This window comes from Gymnoscopelus microlampas (assembly GCF_963454915.1).
Source record: "Gymnoscopelus microlampas genome assembly, chromosome: 4".
NCBI lineage: Eukaryota > Metazoa > Chordata > Actinopteri > Myctophiformes > Myctophidae > Gymnoscopelus > Gymnoscopelus microlampas.
Window position 1 is genome coordinate 53,498,238 of NC_139941.1, and position 23,455 is coordinate 53,521,692.

The 23,455-nt window shown below is 40.3% G+C and overlaps 1 protein-coding gene across 1 annotated transcript in view; it reads left to right on the top strand.

The window, feature by feature from the left end:
* The first annotated feature begins 1,193 nt into the window (after nucleotides 1–1,193).
* The window catches only part of LOC311044400 (H-2 class II histocompatibility antigen, E-S beta chain-like), a 207,857-nt gene continuing 185,595 nt past the window's right edge, over nucleotides 1,194–23,455 (top strand). The window contains exon 1 of the mRNA XM_084055947.1: nucleotides 1,194–1,254. The gene's annotated coding sequence lies outside the window, so the exon portion shown is untranslated. The remainder of the gene's footprint in view (nucleotides 1,255–23,455) is intronic.

Below are 23,455 nucleotides of genomic sequence, written 5' to 3' on the forward strand. Positions count from 1 at the left end.
AAAGCTAAACATTTAAATTTGAATGCATTTTACTATTTGAACATCTGGATCCGTAGAACCAGTCGGGGTTTCTTCCTAATAAAAATAGTCAAATCAACAGGAAGTTGACATTTTTATTTTAAAAACACAGTACTGGGTTTGGTGATGTTCCATATTGTCTGAATCAGCTTTGTTTGTGGAGCAATTATTTTTGATTTCTTGTCCACCATTGGAGTTACATCATGGCAAGGTAAATACACAACCCAAACCTCTACCAAAGTCGTCTTGTCCTTTAAGTGATAGAAGCTTCTAGATCATGTGACAACAATCTCTCTCTCTCTCTCTCTCTCTCTCTCTCTCTCTCTCTCTCTCTCTCTCTCTCTCTCTCTCTCTCTCTCTCTCTCTCTCTCTCTCTCTCTCTCTCTCTCTCTCTCTCTCTCTCTCTCTCCTCTCTCTCTGAGTGAATAGGGAAGTGAAATAACGTTTGGGAAGTTTCCAGTGGGAAGCTTGACACACACACACACACACACACACACACACACACACACACACACACACACACACACACACACACACACACACACACTCACACTCTCACACACACACACACACACACACACACACACACACACACACACACACACACACACACACACACACACACACACACACACACACACACACACATTGGCTGATTTCAACAAAACTAATTCACATTTATGTGTTTCCACTGCAAGACAAAAAGCTCAATAATAGTGATGACTGTTTTACTTCATAATTATGTAACAACTCAACTCAACTAAAACTGTATTTATAGCACATTTAACATGACCATGTCAACCAAAGTGCTGTAAAGACAAAAACAATACATTATAAACATACATTAGCAAATGTAGCCAGGGCACTTAGGCCCTGAAACAGAATACCAGACTACACCACCCTGGGAGTTTCACTTGTGTGGACATAAATACATTGTTAAAATGTCTGTCTGTCTGTCTGTCTGTCTGTCTGTCTGTCTGTTGCAACTTTTTAATTACATCAGATGTAAAGTGTCCTTATTGACATGAGCAACACGTTGACATTACCTATAGAGTCAAATAAAACAAACAATGAATAAATACATAATTATGTACAGTCTGTCAGGTTGTTGACATCAACATGTCTCTCTAGTAAGTTAGTAACTGGTGATGTTTAATAAAAGAATAATTATAATTGGCTGCTGGGTGAATCAGGAAGTGAAATTCAAGTTTGAGTTTCCAGTCAGAAGCTTCAGTGGTGAGTTCAACCACGCGCGCGCGTGGTTACACACACACACACACACACACACACACACACACACACACACACACACACACACACACACACACACACACACACACACACACACACACACACACACACACACACACACACACACACCTCTGAAGTAACACTTTGATCACATGACGTGATGGTTTCATCAGTGAGATGTAATGAGGCTTGGATTAGAGGAGCGTCTGTGAGTTCAGTTTACAGAGGTTCCCGGTTTGATTCCTGACTCCTCCTGGCTTCATGTTGAAGTGTCCTTGAGCAAGGCACTGAACCCCTAACTGCTTCTGATGAGCAGGTTGGAGGAAAGCCTGGTATTCGTTCTAAAACTGAGCCCTGTGATCCGGTTTAGAAAAAAGGGGGAAAAAACAATCTTGTTCCGGTGGTTGATTCCGGTTGGTGTCACATTGTTTTTGTTCCCCACATAATGTGAATCAGTTTGTTTAGTCTCGTTAGTCGCGCTACGAGTTAGAATAAAAGATGAACATACCAAACCATTATTATACCAAAAGAAACTAAACGATTATACCAAACTAAACAAGTTTTAAACTAGGGGAATCATTTTGGAGGCGCACGGTGCTGGAGGTTCCGGTCGTGGGTTCCGGCCGCCTGATGACATAAAGTTATTTCCACTCCAGACCGGACCAGAAACCTGAAAATGGTATTTGATCCCAGGCTACCTTTAACCACTCTGATGCTCCAACATGTCACCTTTGACCTTTGACCAAGAAGATGTGGTTGAGTTAGGAGGTCAAATGTGACTCCTTTGTGTGAGAATGTAGAACACCTTAGCTTATAAATGATTAAAAGTAAATGAATAGACTAAATAGACTTTTACTGCACAGCCTTCCAATCCAATGGTCTCTGAGTTGTGTCCATATGAAGTGTTAAACACTGTGTAACACTGCTATAGAACCATATGTGTGACATTCAGTTTATTTGGTGAGACTATTCTCTTACCAGACCTGAACAGTGTTTGTGTAAAGTTTGGTGTGGATTGGAACCCCCCACCCGTTGCCCTCCAACAGCAACTACATGAGAAACATTATTTAATTTATTCATATTTTAAATAATCTGTAATCACTTCAATCTGAAGTGATGAACTTTAACCTTTAGCCTCCCATCATGTCTCATCTGAAAGCTTTTAATTAATTACAACATTTTACTTTCTTTCTTTCTTGTGTTTCTCTTCAACAGAATCAGAATCATCTTTATTGTCACATCACAGGTTAAAGGTGTAAAGAAGTGGGTGACATTATCTTTTGTGCAGCTCCATCGTTTTAGTTATTTTCAGAAAGAGAAAGAAAAGAAGACGGGGGGAGAAAATAAAAGATGAATTAAAAAAATATATTTACATACTGTATGTACATGAGGAGACATAAGGTGCATAAGGTACAGTATGTACATGACGAGACATAAGGTGCATAAGGTACGGTATGTACATGAGGTTAGACATTAGGTACAATATTTACATGAGGAGACATAAGGTGCATTAGGTAGAATATGTGCATTAGGTTAGACATAAGGTGCATAAGGTACAGTATGTACATGAGGAGACATAAGGTGCATAAGCAACAGCTATATACCATTCATGATTATGTGCAATAATCCAGACTGTCGTCTTTCTGGAAACAGATGATGTAACATCATATCTTTAATCTGATTGGCTGATTCTTCTGAACTAAAGAACGAGTCCTCCTTCATTCTCCGTCAGACTCCAAAACTTCTCTTTCAGTAAACATCTGTTTATTCTGATCTGTTTATTCTCATCTGTTTATTCTGATCTGTTAAATTCAGTTCAGTTTTGATCAGTGATGATGAAGATTACAGCCACCCTCCTCATCCTCTCCTCTGTACTTCATGTCAAAGCGATCCCAGGAAGTAAGTACATTATATTTATGTTATTATATAATATATACATTTATATCTACTATTATTATATAAAACCAAATATGAACAATGCACAATACAAAAAATTACATGCACACACGCACGCACGCGCACACACACACACACACACACACACACACACACACACACACACACACACACACACACACACACACACACACACACACACACACACACACACACACACACATACACACACAGCGTTGTTGTGACATCATGAAATATGGAGAATATAATATAATACATCATGAAAATGAGGGTTTTGTGCAGAGGGAGGAGGAGGGGCCTATTATAGAACCCTGGGGATTCCAGAAACCTCACATCTCTATATTTCATCATACAAGAGTGTTGCACACATATGGTTGTATATTTTATACCTCTTTGTAACTGCTGCTATGTAAAATATACTATTTTAACTGTTAAAGAAATGTTACACCGTGTGGGGTTAATTTTACTTATTTATAATGTATTATTTATTGGTAAAATAAATTACTCAAAGTACCAAAAGTAGAAGTAGTCATTATGTCATTATGTCCTGTTTCACAAGTTATTGTCTAAAATGTATAAAAAAAATCTTTAGAAAAAAGCAGATCTACAAGTTCACAATGCCTCACTATGCCATGCATTGTGAACTAGTAGATCTGCTATTTTCAAATGGCCAACATAATATATATATATATATATATATATATATATATATATATATATATAGGTCTGAAGTGGGTAATGTATGTTTTGTAATAATAATCAAAATCTACAAAGTAACTAGTAACTAAAGTTGTCAAATAATAGTAGCCTAGTGGAGTAAAAGTACAATGTTTGTCTCTGAGGTGTAGTGGAGTAAAAGTACTGACAATTTGAAATACTCACGTAAAGTAAAAAAATACCTCAAAATTGTACTTGAGTAAATGTACTTAATTACCGCTGCGCCGGGTGTGTGCTTGGCGCTGCGAACGGTAAACACTGATCAAGGACGACGCTGCGGTGAACCGTGGGCGGGGCGTGGAGACGTCATCACACTAGAAATCTAACATGATTTGATAACTGGGTTGTTGTGACATCCAGTGGTGTAAAGTAACTAAGTACATTTACTCAAGTACTGTACTTAAGTACAATTTTGAGGTATTTGTACTTTACTTGAGTATTTCCAATTTCCAATACTTTTAATTCTACTCCACTAGGCCTACATTTCAGAGGCAAATATTGTACTTTTACTCCACTACATTTATTTAAAAACTTTTAGTTACTAGTTACTTTTCAGATATAAATTAGGATATTATGAAACATACATTAACCACTTCAGCCCTATTTCATACATAGGCTATTTGAAAATAGCAGATCTACAAGCTCAAAACACGTCGCGAAGCACGCGTTGTGAGCTTGTAGATCTGCTATTTTCAAACATTTTAGTACTTTTACTTTTGGTACTTTAAGTACATTTTGATGCCAATACTTTTGTACTTTTACTCAAGTAAATTTTGAATTCTGGACTTATACTTGTAACAGAGTATTCTTATTTTGAAGTATTGGTACTTTTACCTAAGTAAAGAATTTGAGTACTTTTTCCACCACTGGTGACATCATGAAATAAATCATTCCTTATGAATTACTTTCATAATAAAAATAAATAAAGAAATACATAAAAACATTTGAATCTGTTTCAGTGTGAATAAAACGTTTGACAGGAAGATACTTTTAATATCCAACCTTTCACTTCATATAAGAACCAAACATGATTGTTTAACATGATGATTATGTGTTAATGTCACTGTGAAGAAGTTTGTTGTTGAATTTAATGTCATCTTTGTTTTATTTACAGTGTTCCATGAGGAGACTACAGTCCTTGGCTGTTCAGACACAGTTAAAGACTCATATAAAGAGTGGATGTTTGCACTGGATGGTGAAGTGTTGGTGTACGCAGACTACAACAAAGGGAAGGCGGTGGATGCTCAGCCTCCGTTTGTAGATCATATGACCTACCCAGGAGCTTATCAAAATGCTGTGGCTGATCAGCACTACTGCAAAGCCAACCTGGACAACACTCGCACTGCCTTGAAGAAACCACCAGTGAAAGGTACATGAATACTGCACACAATAGTTATTAACTAAAACGGTTGAACACACACACACACACACACACACAGACACACACACACACACACACACACACACACACACACACACACACACACACACACACACACACACACACACACACACACACACACACACACACACACACACACACACACACACACACACACACTTTAATAAAAGACATGAATCGTTTCAAAATCCAAGATAATACGATTATACAACAGCTACCATCAAAATAAAACATACATAACATAGCAAAATTAGGGCTGGGAGTCGATTAAAAGAATTCATCTAATTAATTAGAGGCTTTGTAATTAATTAATCAAAATTAATCGCATTTTAATCACATCAATATTTTACCTGAGAACAGTGAGAAGCAATTATTTTGGTATACGTCTTTGAGTACATGTACTCAAGTACTGTACTTAAGTACAATTTTTAGGTATTTGTACTTTACTCGAGTATTTCCAATTTCTAATACTTTTAATTCTACTCCACTACATCTCAGAGGCAAATATTGTACTTTTACTCCACTACAATTATTTGAAAACCTTAGTTATTAGTTACTTAGTAGATTTTGATTATTATTACAAAACATACAGTAACCACTTCTTCAGCCTTATATCGTCCATTTGAAAATAGCCGCTCTATACAAGCGCAGGCATTGTGAGCTTGTAGATCTGATATTTTCAAAAGATTTGTATACATTTGAAAATTTGAAATGGGACATTTTGTATGATGAATACTTTTACTTTTGGTAATTTAAGTACATTTTGATGCAAATGCTTTTATACTTTTACTCAAGTATTTTGAATTCCGGACTTTTAATTGTAACAGAGTATTTCTATGTCCATGGGGGGGCAGTTAGCCTAGTGTTGATATTATACATTATGATAATAAAACTGAACATTAATGACATTTTTAATTGTCTATTTCCAGATGGATATGTGTTCTATGAGGCTCACCACTGTGTGTTTAACTCCAGTGAGCTGAAGGACATACAGTACATATGGTCAATGAATTTCGATGGTGATGAGTTCCTCAGGTGGGACAGTAGAGTAGATCAGTTTGTTGGATACACTGAGCTTGGTGTGAAGAACGCAGAGCGCGGCAATAAAGATCCTAGACTACACTGGCTGCATACAGAGCACAACGAGAGACACGCTGCAAACACAACATTGAGATCTACTACTCCTCTGTTCTGAACAAGAGAGGTGAGCTGATCTCAGAGCAGCACTCAATACTCATCACCTCATAAACTATAACATGAAATCACATGATTCTATTCAGAGATGATTAATGGTGTTAATATTGATCATATACTAATTATTACATATTTCTTTATCTGCTGAGAAACATTTCAGATCCTCTTGATTTATACTGTATCCTAACAGGCTGTCACACAGTGGAAATAGCAGATCTACAAGCTCACAACATGTGGTGTCACCATCATACACAGAGTATAAATGAAACATATAGATCTATTTCTGAGTGTTTTCACCCTCATATAATGACCTTCCTAAAACAGAGACACCAGGATTAATGTTTTTAAATGAACTTTAAAAAGAACCATGCAGGCTAAAACACACCTCTATACACTTCATTTCACCACCTGATTTTATATTTTAATTATTGTCTTTACTAGTTTGTTTTGTATGTTTTTAATCACAATATTTTACAGGATTATGTGTATTGTTTTGTTTGTTTCTACTCTTGTTCATTTGAGCAATTTTCATTAAATGATATTGCTTGGTTTATTGTTGTTTATGTAAAGCACTGTGTACCTGTGAATTATTCAATATGATTAAATTATATTATATAAATGCATTCTACGTTGTAGAAAAATGTAGACCATGGTAGAATCTACAGTACTTTATGAAACGTTGTCCTCTAGTGCCATCTGGTGGCCAAACACTGACATTTACAGTTACAATTTACAATGTAGGCATTTATCAGACTCTTAATCCAGAGAGATTCACAGTAAACAAGGAAAACACAAGGTAATACATCAAATGCATAGAAATATTAATCTAGGATCATAGGTAAACCATGAACCTATCATCAGTCTAAACAGTATAATATCAAATACGAACGTTTTGGCTGGTTGAAGACGTGCGTGCAGCTTTCATCATTATAATCATTCATTATCATCATTATGATCATGACATTTTCCTTTGACGGTTATATAATAATAATAATAATAATCTCATTTATCCAGTGGAGCCCAAAGTGAGACTGAAGTCAGAGACTCCCCCTCGTCGTGGTGAACACACTCACATGCTGAGGTGCAGCAGCTACGACTTCTATCCTCAAGTGATCCTGGTGACCTGGTGGATAGGTCAAGAACCTTTGACCTCTGGTCTCTCCTCTACTGCCGAGCTGTCTGATGGAGACTGGTACTACCAGTACCACTCCTACCTGGAGTACACACCCAGGTACACACCTAACAGACACCTTTACATAGAAATACACACCTATAGATATATTCTTTAAAAATAAAACGAGTGTTACTCACTTACTGAAAATGGCCCATTAATTGGTAGGCTAATATTAAGTCATACACACACACACACACACACACACACACACACACACACACACACACACACACACACACACACACACACACACACACACACACACACACACACACACACACACACACACACACACACACACACACACACGATTGCTCCCGAGTCCCATGTTTATCACCAGTCTACTCCAGACACAACTACGCAGCAAGTTCGTCGTCGTGCAAGCATGACAAACGCACACAGAGACCCGCGAGCGAGTGTGTTATACATGAATACACACACAGGAATACGCTATAACGTGCATATCTCGTTACTAAGTTTCTTCTGCCTTCCTATTTTTTCTGCAATGGGGAGGGAATAGTGGAATACACAATAAACACTAGAGCGGAGGAGAGCCCAGCGGGGCATTCACGCTCCTACACAAAAATAGTCAAACCTTATTTTTTTCTCCAAAAAACTAAATAATAACAAAGATCAACGGATCAGTGTGTTGAATCGCGATGCGTTTCAGCGTGTAGATCGTCTACTTTCACAATCTGTCCTAATGTTAGTGCTAATTAAAAGCTGCTCACTCACTGCCAGACCGGGCGGGGAGGAGGGGCCGCTTCAGCTCTGAGCAGATCCACATGGACACACATTTAACTTGAGGACACACGCACGTCATGATTATTTTAGGTGGAGAAAATATCAGTATCTTATTGCCTATAACGGTCTAATGCTATGGTGCCTAATTGTAGTTTGTGTCTGTGTGTGTGTGTGTGTGTGTGTGTGTGTGTGTGTGTGTGTGTGTGTGTGTGTGTGTGTGTGTGTGTGCGTTACAGATCAGGAGAGAAGATCACATGCATGGTGGAACATCCCAGCCTGACCGCGCCTATCAAGATGGACTGGGGTCAGTTACTGTAATCTACTATATCTACTGTATCTACTGTATCTACTGTATTCTACTGTATTCTACTGTAATGTGTTATACTACACTCTTTTTTAAGGGTTCAAGGATTCTTCTCTTTTTGTAACTGAAGGTACATTTGTTTTGCAGAAAGGAAACACAGCAATCCAATTAAAAACAAGACACAAACATACAGACACCAGAAATAAAAATCAATACAAATACATTAAAACATCCTAAAAAAGTTACCATTCTAATAAGAAGGTCATGACAGGAGCCTCACCTACTTAAAGTGTCTTGTCTAGATGAGGTACATCATCTTAGTTTACTAATGGCTGCAGATACAAAGACATTTATAGAAATTATAGAATTTCCACATCAGGGTCAGAAGCTGCTGGAGTGAAGGGGCTGAAAGTGACTGTAAAGTATGAGAACAGTCCTGAGAGATGGAACTGGTCTTATATAAATGCTGCATTAATATCAATGGTAATGGTCTAGTGGTTAGAGTGTCTGCCCTAAGATTGAGAGGTTGGAGTTCGATCCCTGGCCGGGTCATACCAAAGACTATCAAAGTGACCCAATGCCTCCCTGCTTGGCACTCAGCATCAAGGGTTGGGTTGGGGGGGTAAGTCTCTGTGACTAGAGTCACATCAAGGGTTGGGTTAACCCATTCAGTCCAGGAACACATCTTTGTGTTAAAAAATAGCAGATCTCCAACAAGCTCATAGTGCGGCACCGAGATCTACGAGCTTGTAGATCTGCTATTTTTGAAAAATGTTTGCAAATCTTTTAATATATATATTTAAAGCAAACATTTGTAACTGTCAAATGTCTCAACAAATGTCTCTGTTTAAAAAATAGCAGATCTGCTATTTTTGAATAGCCTAAGTATAAAATAATAGTTATAGCTCAAATCTAAAATGACACAGATGATTCCATGTCAGAGTCAGTGAAGAACAAGGTGTTTTAATCTACTGTAATAATATAATATAATATAATATTTGTATTGTCAGATGACTCCATGCCAGAGTCAGTGAAGAACAAGGTGGCCATGGGAGCATCAGGTCTGGTTCTGGGTCTGGTCTTGTTCCTGTCTGGATTCATCTACTTCCAGTGGAAGAAACGAGGTGATTAACATGTTTACTGAACATGTTTAATTAATAAATCTACTAACAGTGGAAGAAATGAGGTCAGGTCAACAGAGGATCACATGACATGTGGAACCCTCACAGAAATGCAAAACAAACAAACATGTAAAGCCACAACCTAAATTGGTTTATATTGGTTTAGAACCTTAACCGGTTTAGACCAGTTTAGACGACATAGTTAGAGGTCAAAGTGTGTTCTATGTTGTCACATTTAGTCTTAAATAAGAGTCAAATGTTCACATTAGTTCTGATGCAACATGTGACCCTGATGACTGAACCCTAAGGTTGTTGTGTTGTGTGTACATTTATGCATTTTATGGAGAAATACACACAATACAGTACATAGGATGTATTTGTGTGTCTGTTTTAACTGTCTCTCTTCTTCTTCTATCAGGTCGTATTCTGGTGCCGACAACCAATGATGAGAATCTTTAGACTCCTCCCACACACCCAGGTTCACTTCCTCTTTCTTTTTACTAAACTTTTTTACGTATTCATTCATACAGTTTTAGTGTATAAAAGTGTATAAAACTAGAAAACATACACAAAACAACATGCTAGTGTAAGAAGTGAAACAATCCTCGTAAACCATCCCGGTCGTGTGAATTCACATCATCATGTGTCTTCTGCTTAATTTCTTATAATAATGAATCTAATAATCAAATTTAATAATCAAATGATTTGTTGTATCAGACAACACTGATGTCAATGTGGTCAGATGGGGGGGGGGTGGGGGGGTCCTCTTGGTGAACTGTGTAAGTTTGGACCATTCATCATCAATCAAATATAAACATGTTTTACATGACGAAGGAGTTTAGATCCCATAGCCTGAGAGGACGTTCATGGGTGACTCAGTCAGAAAGTGAAGAGACGACACAATGCAGCCAAACTCTGAACCAATCATTTGAACACAACATTTCAGTGAACTGAACCCAATGATTCAGTTCATTGAACACAACATTTCAGTGAACTGAACCAATGATTCAGTACATTGAAAACATTGATCATTCCATCACTAACAGGATCAAAGACAGAACCTTGTGGTCCAAAGGAGAGTGTTCTACCAACTGAGCTGCCCTTCCTACTAAGATACACTATTGACAAAGTATTGGTCAAATGTTGTTTGAATGGACCGAGTTGTTTCTACTTTGATGGTTACTGTAGTTGCAGGGAGGGTGCTGGGATGTTAGGTTTTTAAGTAGTTTACTAATAACTTGTTCATAATCTTTTAACTATTTACAGCATAGTTTTAAATCATTAAATCATTAACCAACTGTTTAACATGTTATGAATAACATATTTATTTAAACTAATAATTTATGAATGATTAATTTACTATTATAAGGGAAGGTTGTTCTAAAGTGTTAACATGTTCACACAGTTAATACATTCTGATTCTTATTGGTCTATTGTCTTTTCACAGAACACCTGGGTGTGAGAGGAAGAAATACACGTGTGTCCAATCAGCTTTTAAATAGTCGTAACAGCAGCACAATGATGACATCATCAACCTTTTAGGGTTAAGGTTAGGTTTAGGCATAGTTTTTGTGAATTTAAAGAGTTAGTGTTATGGTTAAGGTTAGGTTTATAGGCATAGTTTCTGTGAGGTTATGGTTAGGGTTAAGGTTAGGTTTATAGGCATAGTGTTTGTGAAGTTAAAGGTTGGGGTTAGGGTTAGGTTTAACCCTTTTTTTGTTTCTGTGTGATGGGTGGACCTGATCCTCTAGGGTGGACCTAAACCCTCTAGGGTGTTCTGAGGTGATGGGTATACCCGGTTCCACCCAAATTAAACAATGGTGCTCCGCCACAGTGTATGCAATTAATGGGAAACACTGATGACATGCAATCATTTATATTAAGTAATGATGATGATATGTAATGATGTATATGTAATCACTAATCACGAGCAGGGGAGCAGATCTCATTACAACTTAGGAGGGAACCACAAACAAGGAATCTTCTCATCAATAATATCACCAACATAGAGCTAATGCTAGGATTTTAAACTAACTAATAATAGTCACAATGATTACAGTTTGTCTGACATTTGGCAAAAACTAAACACCAAATCCATGTTCAATGCATGAAACAAACTATAATGTTATGATGTAAATAATTAATTATAGGTTGACATCACATGATTTAACAACAAACACATTAACATGCCTCCATGTTTAACTGCAGGACTTACAAACATTGATACTTTCACATTAATTCACATCATTTGAGATTTGATTTGATTTTGGTAAAAATATACGAGCAAAATCACAAAACAACTTAAACCTAGGATAACACATTAAAGCGTAATGAAACACTTGTTTCCAATGTGGTCCTGCAGCATAACTAACAAGGACGTATGACATAAGATGTCATGTGTAGACGGGTGACAGTGTGAAGCAGGTCAGTCACTGTACGTCTGTGGGAGTTGTTTTTTTTTGCGAGGTCAGGCATGTAGTGGGTAGTGGGATGTGTGATGCTTGTGTTTTCTGCCATGTAGTTGATTGATTTGGCCAGCATTGGTAATGCAAGACATGAGTTACAAGAATATGTAGTTGTTACCTGATAAGAAGTTGTTTAGAATTTGTTATTACATTTGTAATGTTTACATTACAATTGATTGGGATTCTATTTCAATATTTAACTATTAAGAATTGGTACAGTAAAACATCTTGGTAATAAGCACAGATGGACTTGAGGAGGTGTGGTACAAGAATCAATATATCAACCAATAACTTATACTAAATATCAACGTTTTTTTTTTTGCTTTAAAAAAAAAAAATCTTCAGTGGAATCAGCTTCTATTAAATATAGATTTTAAATAATATCATTTATTTAAAGATACTTTATTGGAGGAACATGTCAGACATGTCCCCTCCTTCCCCCCTGGGATCTGGGCCCCTGATCATCAATGGTTTGAAGTTCAGATGTTAGATTTTGGCTTTAATTTGCTTGGTTTGAATGGAATGTCACAATATCAATAAAGGAATAAGAAACATAATTGGGCCTCATGTTTTCTCTCCTGAACTTGAATACAACGTTTTATATGTTGAAAGAATTGTCCTCTTAATCCATGCCGTACGTTACATCTCTAGTAAAGGCTTGATACTTAGTTGCGTGTGGTGTCACACACTGAAGATGGCAGATCATCATACAAGCTCACAACGTGTCGCAGCACGATGCACTGTGAGCTTGTAGATCGTCTATTTTCGCTGCACGACGCCAAACGCAACGAAGCATATCAAGACAAGCCAAACCCGGCTGCACACATAAGTATTATATAGACTACTGTTCATTTATATCTTATGTCAAGTAGGGGTCTGTCTGTCTGTCTGTCTGTCTGTCTGAATTCAATTCAAAAGGCTTTATTGGTATGACATTCTGGAGAAGTGTTGCCAAAGCACAATTACAATTATTATATTATTACAACGTAACGAAATACAATCAATGAAATGACATAAATAAAGGAGATGGTGTAAGTAAAACATGGTATACATCTGTGTCCTACTGGTTGTCCCTTTTCTTGTGACAGGAATCCACATATTTTGCAGCTAAAACTGCACATTCTTTCTGTTCCCCCAGAAGGAGTGTCATTTCTCCCTTTCTGTCATACTTAGGAATTCTGGGCAGTTTATTTAGATTTTTTTGTAAAGAACTCCTCCCTGATATTTGTGTAGTTTTCCTCTCTGGGCAGCCAGGTCTGTCTGTGTCTGTGTCCTTCTCTATTTGTCTGTCTGTCTGTCTGTCTCCAGAGTTTCATGGCCACAGGGTCTCTGACCACAGGGTGACACCAGGCACACATGACAAATCAGTGGGTGTTTGTTATTATTGTAAAGCTAAGGGACACTGAAAAAAGGAGTGTCCAGTCCTAATATCCAGTGGTGTAAAGTAACTAAGAAAATTTACTCAAGTAATGTAAATAAGTACACTTGAGGAATTTTCACTTTACTGGATTATTTCCAATACTTTTACTCACTACATCTCAAGGCAAATATTGTACTTTTACTCCACTAATTTAGTTACTAGTTACTTTGCAGATATACGTCGATATACGCAGAGTGACTGTCGAGGGAGAAGGTTGTGTTTTTGTGAGCTCCTGAGCCTTGGATACTGGAATACTTCTTAAAGACTTTTGTGAAATACTTTTAACACTTTTCACAAAGACCAAAAAAGGATCTACCAAGGACAACAAGGACAACAAGGAATAAAACAACGTTTTTACCACTCAACAAAACATTTGGAGTTAAAACTCGCTCTTTACCAGAAAAGACACACAAAGAACTTGAGTAAGTACGCCTGCAGTTTGGAGATACATTGCAGAACTCTAGTCTAGAGCCATTGGAGTGTAGTAAGACTGTAGTAAGATTGTAGTAAAATAGAATACTGTAGAAATCGTAGTAAACTGCATTGGAACAGTTCAAACATTTAAACTTTTAAACATATATACTAGTCGCAGTAGCAATAGTAGTAGCAGTGCAGTAGTAGCATAACAAAGGAAGGTATCGGGGGAGGGGTGTTAGACAGGGGCCAGGTAGATAGGCGTGAAAGTAGGTGAGCTAGGTGTGAAACTGAACAATGGCAACCATGGCAACTGAGACACTAGCTATAGCACACACACACACAACACCAATTCTAATTGAATACCCAACCCAAGCAAAATCCATTAAAGAAAAGGATATTTACAGGACTGAACTCCTGACAAATAACAGAGAGACACTTTATGCAGACTGTAACGCAAAGAAGGTTATAACAAACCTAATCTTTTCCACACATAGTCCTCAGGCATGGATTGAAGCCACACAAGAGCACTACACAGAGATAAAACAGGCACATCTGACTGAGGGATGTAGCCTTAAAATGCACTCAGAGAAAGGAACCACCACTGTAAACATTTTCAACACTGGAAAAGTAACAATCCAGGGGTACAGAACACCCATAGAGAATGACTTCACCAAAATCAAGGAGATGGCAAAAGAAAAGAGCACTCCAAACAGTAGAGACATAGACACAACACCACACCCAACCACAGTAGATAGTCCACCCCCACCCCCACAAACCAGTACCACAAAAGGTCACACCATAGAGCCAAACCTGCTTACCCAGTTGGCTGAACAATTCCATAGCCTAGAATATAGACAGGTACAGATGGAACAACAGCTGTCAGAGTACAGACAAGAACAGACAGCTCCCAGGGCCAGTACCAGAAAGGAACAGGAAGAGAGTGAGCTTAAAGAAAGGGTGAAAAGGCTGCAAGACAGTGAGTTGAAGCTCAAACAGGAGTTGGTACAGCTACAAGAACATATGGGAAAGGAGTTAAGACAGCTAAAGGAAGACATGGGAAAGGAGCTAGAAATGCTAAGAGAAAGACAGGAAAAGGAAATAGGGGCATTCAGGAGAGAGATAGAAAGGCTTGAAAGGGAAGCAACTCCAACCAGCTATCAGCAGGGAGAAATAGCAGATAGCCGTGACCAATCAACGGGACCTCAAAGCCAAGCACTCTCCCAAGAGATCGTTCTCACCCCAACTCAAGAGGACCCATCCCAACCCTCCCCCACTGCCACACCTCCAGAAAACCGCCAGCCACAAAACCCAGAAATTGTACTCCTGACTGACTCAAATGGGAAATACATTGATGCAAAAAAGCTCTTCCCAAAGCACAGAGTTGAACTCATCAGATGTCGAAACACAGCACGTGCGATGGAGCTGTTGACAAGGGACCGGCTGGGCTCCCCCAGCCACATAATAATTCACACGGGCACAAACGACATATGGGTACAGGAAAACTACGAGATGGTTACGTCTACCAAGAGAATGATAGAGAAAGCCACCTCAACATTTCCCAACGCAAAAGTAGTCATCTCGGCACTGCTACACAGAGGCGACGTCGAATACGACTACATCAACGAAATCAACGCACAGACCTCCAGAATCTGTGCAAGGAAGAGTAAGGTCCACTTCGCAGAACACCCAACCCTACACAAGGGAAGCCTACACGACGAGGTACACATCCGCAAGGCTGAAATTCCAACCTTTGCAAAGAGCCTGAAGGACATAGCACTCGACCGCGACTATCCTACAGACACAACACCCTACACACGCAACCATCGTGGACAACATCCTACACCCAGAGGACACTCTACTAGACGTCACCACCCCTATCAACCTAGCAGACCCTCTCCTAGACACCTCTCCGCTCCATCCAGACCCCATGCCACACAACAGGGTGGCCCAACCACACCCCTGAGGCCTACCCTCACTGCCCCACCCAGACCTCATCCCACACACAGCACACCCACACCACTGATGTCCATCCCATACCCTCTTGCACCAGCCTCACCACCGCCCACCCTCCCCCTCCCTCTCCAACCATACACATACGCACAGGCGGTAACCAGAGCCATCCCCAGCACACACAGTATCGAGCAGATGTTCAGGGATTTCTACACAGCATGGGCCCAGGGCAGAACCCCTGGAATGTAACAACAATGTGAATAATGGAGTACAAATCACTCACTATATCATCCTGGAATATACAAGGTTTGAGGTCGACTGCCCTTGGCATCAAGAGCAGAACCACAGACTTTGCCAAAGAGATTGCAAACATAGACATCATTGTTCTACAAGAGACATGGCACAAAGGGGACGGCCCCACTGGCTGTCCTACTGGCTACAGAGAACTTGTGGTACCATCTACAAAGCTGGCAGGAGTCACCCAGGGAAGGGACTCTGGAGGTATGCTAATATGGTACAAATCAGAACTAGTCCACGCCATTAAGCTAGTCAAAACTGGAACATCTTCCATCTGGCTAGAAATAAACAAGGAACTTACCACAACCGAAAAAAATGTCTACCTGTGTGCCACCTACATCCCCCCAATTGAATCCCCTTACTATACAGAGGACTTTTTCCCCACACTAGAAGAGGATATCAGCCGTTTCCAGGCACACGGTCACATTGTAATTTGTGGGGACCTAAATGCCAGAACAGGACAAGGGCCTGACACCCTCAACACACAGGGAAACAAACACCTACCAGGAGGGGGAAACATCAGCTCCCCAACATGTCCCCCGAGATACAATCACGACAAAACAACAAACAAACATGGGTCACAACTGCTACAGCTCTGTCGCTCACTGGGTCTGTACATTGTTAACGGTAGACTCCGAGGGGACTCCTTCGGTAGATATACATACAGCTCATCCCTGGGAAACAGCTCGGTAGATTACTTTATCACGGACATAAACCTAGCATCGCTCAGAGCCTTCACAGTCAGCCCGCAAACACCCCTGTCAGACCACAACAGAATCACAGCCTATCTAAACAGATCAACACACAGACACAAAGAACAAACGCCAAACAAACTACATACTATAAGAAAACGTTACAAATGGAATGAACATAGCGCAGAAGCTTTCCAAAATGCTATTAGGCAAAAACAAGTCCAATCACAACTGGATCATTTCCTAGAAAAAACCTTTGAAGAAAACAGTGAAAGTGTAAACAGGGCAGTAGAAGGCCTCAATCATATATTTGAACTAACAGCCTCACTAGCAAACTTAAAAGTATCAAACAGGAAAGCCAGAAAAAACGTTGAAAATGACAAATGGTACGATAATGACTGCAATAATCTCAGGAAAAAATTAAGGAAACTATCAAACCAAAAACACAGAGATCCAGACAACCACAACACACGTCTCCAATATGGAGAAACACTGAAACAATACAAAAACACAGTAAGAGAAAAAAGAAATCAACATGTTAGAAACCAACTGCAAGATATCGAAGATTCCATACAGACAAACAGCTTCTGGGAAAACTGGAACAGACTTAATAAACTAAAACAGGACGAACTACCCATCCAAAATGGAGATATATGGGTGAATCATTTTTCTAGCCTCTTTGGCCCAATCGAGAAAAACAAAGAGCAAAAACAAATAAAAGATAAACTACAAAACCTAGAGTCAGCCGTAAAAGACTACCAGAATCCACTAGATTCCCAAATCAACCTAAAAGAACTACAAGACAAAATAAAAACACTTAAAACCAAGAAGGCCTGTGGGGCAGACGGTATTCTAAATGAAATGATAAAATTCACCGACCTCAAATTCCAAATGGCCATACTAAAACTCCTAAATATAGTGCTGAGCTCTGGGATCTTCCCCAGCACATGGAATCAAGGGCTGATAACGCCACTCCACAAAAGTGGAGACAAATATGACCCAAATAACTACCGTGGGATCTGTGTAAACAGCAACCTCGGAAAGATCCTCTGCATGATCCTCAACAACAGAATCCTAAACTTCCTCACAGAAAGCAATGTCCTGAGCAAATCACAAATTGGCTTTCTACCAAAATATCGCACAACAGACCACATTTACACTCTAAACACCCTAATTGACAACCAAATAAACAAAAACAAAAGCAAATTATTCTCCTGCTTTGTCGACTTCAAAAAAGCATTCGATTCAATTTGGCATGAGGGTCTGATGTACAAACTATTGGAAAGTGGCATAGGGGGGAAAACCTATGACATCATAAAATCAATGTACACAAACAACAAATGCGCAGTTAAAATAGGCGAAAAGCACACAGACTTTTTCCCCCAAAGCCGAGGAGTTAGACAGGGATGCAGCCTGAGTCCAACACTCTTCAACATATATATCAACGAGTTAGCAAAAACGTTAGAACAGTCTACAGCTCCAGGCATCCCCTTGGCAAACACAGAAATCAAATGCTTACTTTTCGCAGATGACCTGCTGCTGCTGTCTCCAACCAAGGAAGGACTACAGCAGCAACTTGATCTCCTACACAAATTCTCACAGACATGGGCCCTGACAGTGAACCTAACTAAGACTAAAATCATGATATTTCAAAAAAGATCCAGCCGCCAAAACCATCAATTTTTCCTAAATACGATCCCACTAGAACAAACAAAAAACTATACCTACCTTGGCCTAAACATCAGCAGCACAGGGAACTACAACCAAGCTGTAAAGGACCTGAGAGACAAGGCAAGAAGGGCATTCTATGCTATCAAAAGAAACATCAAAATAGACATCCCAATTAAAACCTGGCTTAAAATACTGGACTCTGTGATAGAACCAATTTCCCTCTATGGTTGTGAGATCTGGGGACCATTAGCAAACCATGACCTTGAAAAATGGGATAAACACCAAACCGAGACCCTACACACAGAATTCTGCAAATCCATTCTCCGTACCCAGCGAAAAACACCAAATAATGCATGCAGGGCAGAACTAGGACGATACCCACTCATAATCAAAATAAAAAAGAGAGCACTTAAGTTCTACAACCACCTAAAAGAAAGCGACCTAGATGCACTCCATAACAAAGCACTCACACACAGCGAAACCCTAGAGAGATGCCCCCTCAGCCAGCTGGCCATGGAACTCCGGGCACAAACACAAACAGAGCCACAAGATAGAAAACCCATCGGACCAAACAAAATTATAAAACAGCAAAAGGAAAACTACCTGACACATTGGAAAGAAGCAACACAAAAGCAGAGTAAACTAGAATGCTATCTGGCCCTAAACAGAGAATACGCAGTGGCAGAATACCTGTGCACCGTGACCGACCCAAAACAAAGAAAAATCTTAACTAGGTACAGACTCAGTGAGCACAGTCTTGCGATCGAGAAAGGTCGTCACAGGCAGACCTGTATCCCGAGAGAAGACAGACTATGCACCCACTGCACACAAAAGGAAGTGGAAACCGAGCTACACTTCCTAACCGTCTGTCCTTTGTACCAAGACATCAGAGACACATACTTCCCACAGATTACAACCACACACAGAGATTTTGAAAACATGACCAATGACAAAAAACTCCCATATCTGCTGGGCGAAGTACAACAATGTGCAAACACAGCAGCAAGATTCGTGAGCTGCTGTGATAGGAGAAGGATATCGAACGGAACACAACCACCCTAAAGACTAATCATTGTGTATATTCCTGCACTATATTTGCACCCAGTGATCTTGGTACATAGAAATTGATCTATTGAAAATTCTGACTTTCAAATGTACATTTTTTATTTTGATTGTATTGCTGTATTGTTGTATTGTGCTTTTTGCTTTGGCAATGTAAACGTATGTTTTCTCATGCCAATAAAGCCCTTTGAATTGAATTGAAAAATTGAATATATTACAAAACATACATTAACCACTTTAGCCCCATTTTATACACAGCCGATCTACAAGCTCACAATGCGTCGCGACTCGCAAGCTCGTAGATCTGCTGTTTTTAAACTCAATTTTTACTCAAGTAAATTTTGTATTCTGGACTTTTACTTGTAACAGAATATTTCTATATTGCAGTATTGGTACTTTTACTTAAGTAAATAATTTGAGTCCTTTCCCACCACTGCAAATCAGTGAGTTTATGTCATTATTGTAAAGCTAACGGACACTGGAAAAAGGAGTGTCCAGTCCTTAACCCATGAAGACCGGGAAAGCATCGGTGTGTCATTTTTATATTGCTTTGGCTATTGAAAAATAGCAGATCTACAAGCTCATAGCGCGGCACTCAGTGCCGCGCTATGAGCTTGTAGATCTGCTATCTTTTTAAATAGCCCAAATAAATCTTAAAATGACACACAGATGCGTTCCCGGTCTGAATGGGTTAAATCTGGCCAACTCACTCAGCCCAGTGGCTTTGCCTTTAGGACAGCAGAGGGCGCTCTTTGAAGCCTAAGACTGTTGATGCTAATCACCTGTATAAAATAATAACTCCCCACAAGGTTCATTGTGCTGTTAAATATGTGAGGCAGAGGCGTGGCATAAAGTAAAAAAGCTTTATTTGAAAACAACATTTTAGTCAACCAAATATCATCATTAATAAAAGAGATTACATCTAGTGGGATAAACGTACAGATTACCATTTTGGATGAACAAAGCAATATACTGTAGCCTACACATATGGGCCAATGCTGGGGGCATGGGTGGCAGTCTGACCGTCCAGGGCAGCGGCACCCCGATAAACCACAGCATGCATCAAACCAAACAAAAATGAATTAACAACAACAAATTAGCAACTAAAGTAAAAAAGGGGGATTACCACTACCACTGGAGCGGCCATCACCTGTTCCTATCTTGGGTCCCCATGCAGCACCAGGCCTAAAAGGAGAACAGTATAAAGTTAGTGAGGACTCTTACAACACAATATTAAAACAGTTCACATTGTAACAGGGTGACCGGGGGCTTCACGCAACATTAGAATAAAATCATTAAAATAAGCCTACAACATGGGGCGTCGGTCAGTGGTGAAGTAGGCAAAGGCAGTGTGTTCCTCTTCACCAAGCCCTTAACACAAGTGGCAGATGTTAACCTACCATTCAGCTGTTAGCCTAGCATTCAGCTGTTGGCCTACCATTCAGCTGTTGGTCTACCATTCAGCTGTTGGCCTACCATTCATCTGTTGGCCTACCATTCAGCTGTTGGCCTACCATTCAGCTGTTGGCCTACCATTCAGCTGTTGGCCTAGCATTCATCTGTTGGCCTACCATTCAGCTGTTGGCCTACCATTCAGCTGTTGGCCTACCATTCAGCTGTTAACCTACCATTCAGCTGTTGGCCTACCTTTCAGCTGTTGGCCTACCATTCAGCTGTTGGCCTACCATTCAGCTGTTGGCCTACCATTCATCTGTTGGCCTACCTTTCAGCTGTTAACCTACCATTCAGCTGTTGGCCTACCTTTCAGCTGTTAACCTACCATTCAGCTGTTGGCCTAGCATTCATCTGTTGGCCTACCTTTCAGCTGTTAACCTACCATTCAGCTGTTGGCCTAACATTCAGCTGTTGGCCTACCATTCAGCTGTTGGCCTAACATTCAGCTGTTGGCCTACCATTCAGCTGTTGGCCTACCATTCAGCTGTTAACCTACCTTTCAGCTGTTGGCCTACCATTCAGCTGTTGGCCTACCATTCAGCTGTTAACCTACCATTCAGCTGTTGGCCTACCATTCAGCTGTTAACCTACCATTCAGCTGTTGGCCTACCATTCAGCTGTTAACCTACCTTTCAGCTGTTGGCCTACCATTCAATAGTGCTCATGTTAAAATCATTGCCACAACAAAAACACAGAGGCAAACCTACCATGCATTCAAGGGCAAAGCGCACACCTCGCCATGCACACAGACACACCTCTGTGTGGCTCAGTCACCCACCACAGACCCAGCTGGGGGGGGGGGGGGGGGGTGGGGGGGGCGTGGGGGGACAGACAGCCGCACACAGGGACTAAAGAACATAACACAAACTGTCAAGTTTATGACCATAACTACTATACACTTCGGCACTTGCTGAACAATAGAGACATACCTGCCCTGATACATCGTGAAGAAGGAAGGACCCACACACGCCGTGGGCAAGCGTGGCTTAGCTGAAGCCCAACGAGCCAGCTTTGGTCAAAGAGACCAGTCTGAAGACACTCACACCAAACAAGAGGACACACCTCCAGCAGGCAGAAGGAGCGCTGCCTAAATACTGCAGCCAATCAGCCCACTGATTAGTGGGAGGAGCATGAGCCATGGGCAGAGTGGGAGACGCCCATCCTGCTACACATACTTGCCATTCATTGTCTCCGCCAGGCCGAAAGGCATGGCGAGAGAGTATGTTTTACCCTCCGTCCGTCCGTCCGTCCGTCCGTGTGTGTGTGTGTGTGTCCTGTCTGTGTGTTAACAGCTAATCTCCGGCACCGTTGGCCCGGTCGCTGCGAAACTGTGCACACCCACTCCCTGGATGCCAATTCAGAACCTCTGCCCCACATTTTTCACATGGGCCTGTTATAGCGCCACCAGGAGGCCGATTTGTGCAAAACCCATTTTTTCTCATTACACCTACAGCTTTTAACCAAACGTCATGCAAATCGGTACACAGTATCTCTATAGTCATGTGATCAACCCGGATCTGTCCGATTTCCCATATTGCATCCTCATTGGCTAAGGTTGGCTTCCAAAGTTTGCAGGATTGGTCCGTTTTGAACAAACTGCCTCCAATCATGAACGCAGCTTGCCATTTCCATAAAATTGCACACGCACATTCCCACTAGGCCGAGGAAGAAATGCCACTTGAACATTTTCAAATCAGCCTCATGGTGGCGCTATAACTGGCCGATTTGCATTTTTAACTATAACTGCACCGATCTGCGTGAAACTTTGCACGCACACTCCCTAGAGGCCAAGGAAAAACATTGGACAGCATTTTTCACATCTGCTTTTTACAGCGCCACCAGGAGGCCGATTTATGTAAAATACATTTTTGGAGATTATTCCTTCAGATTATGTCCAAAAAACACGCAAATTGGTACACTGCATCTCCATAGTCATGTGATTCTGATGGATCTGTCAGATATTTCATATTCCATCCTATTTGGCTTACAGTGGCTTCCAAAGTTTGCAGGATTGGTCAGTTTTAAACAAAATGCCTCAAAACATGAATGCAGTGTGCAATTTCCGTGAAAGTTTGCATGCAGATTCCCACTAGGCCGAGGAAGAAATGCCCCCCTTTTCACATTCACATTGGCCTTTATAGCGCCACCAGCAGGTCTAATTTAGCAAAACACATTTGTGGAACA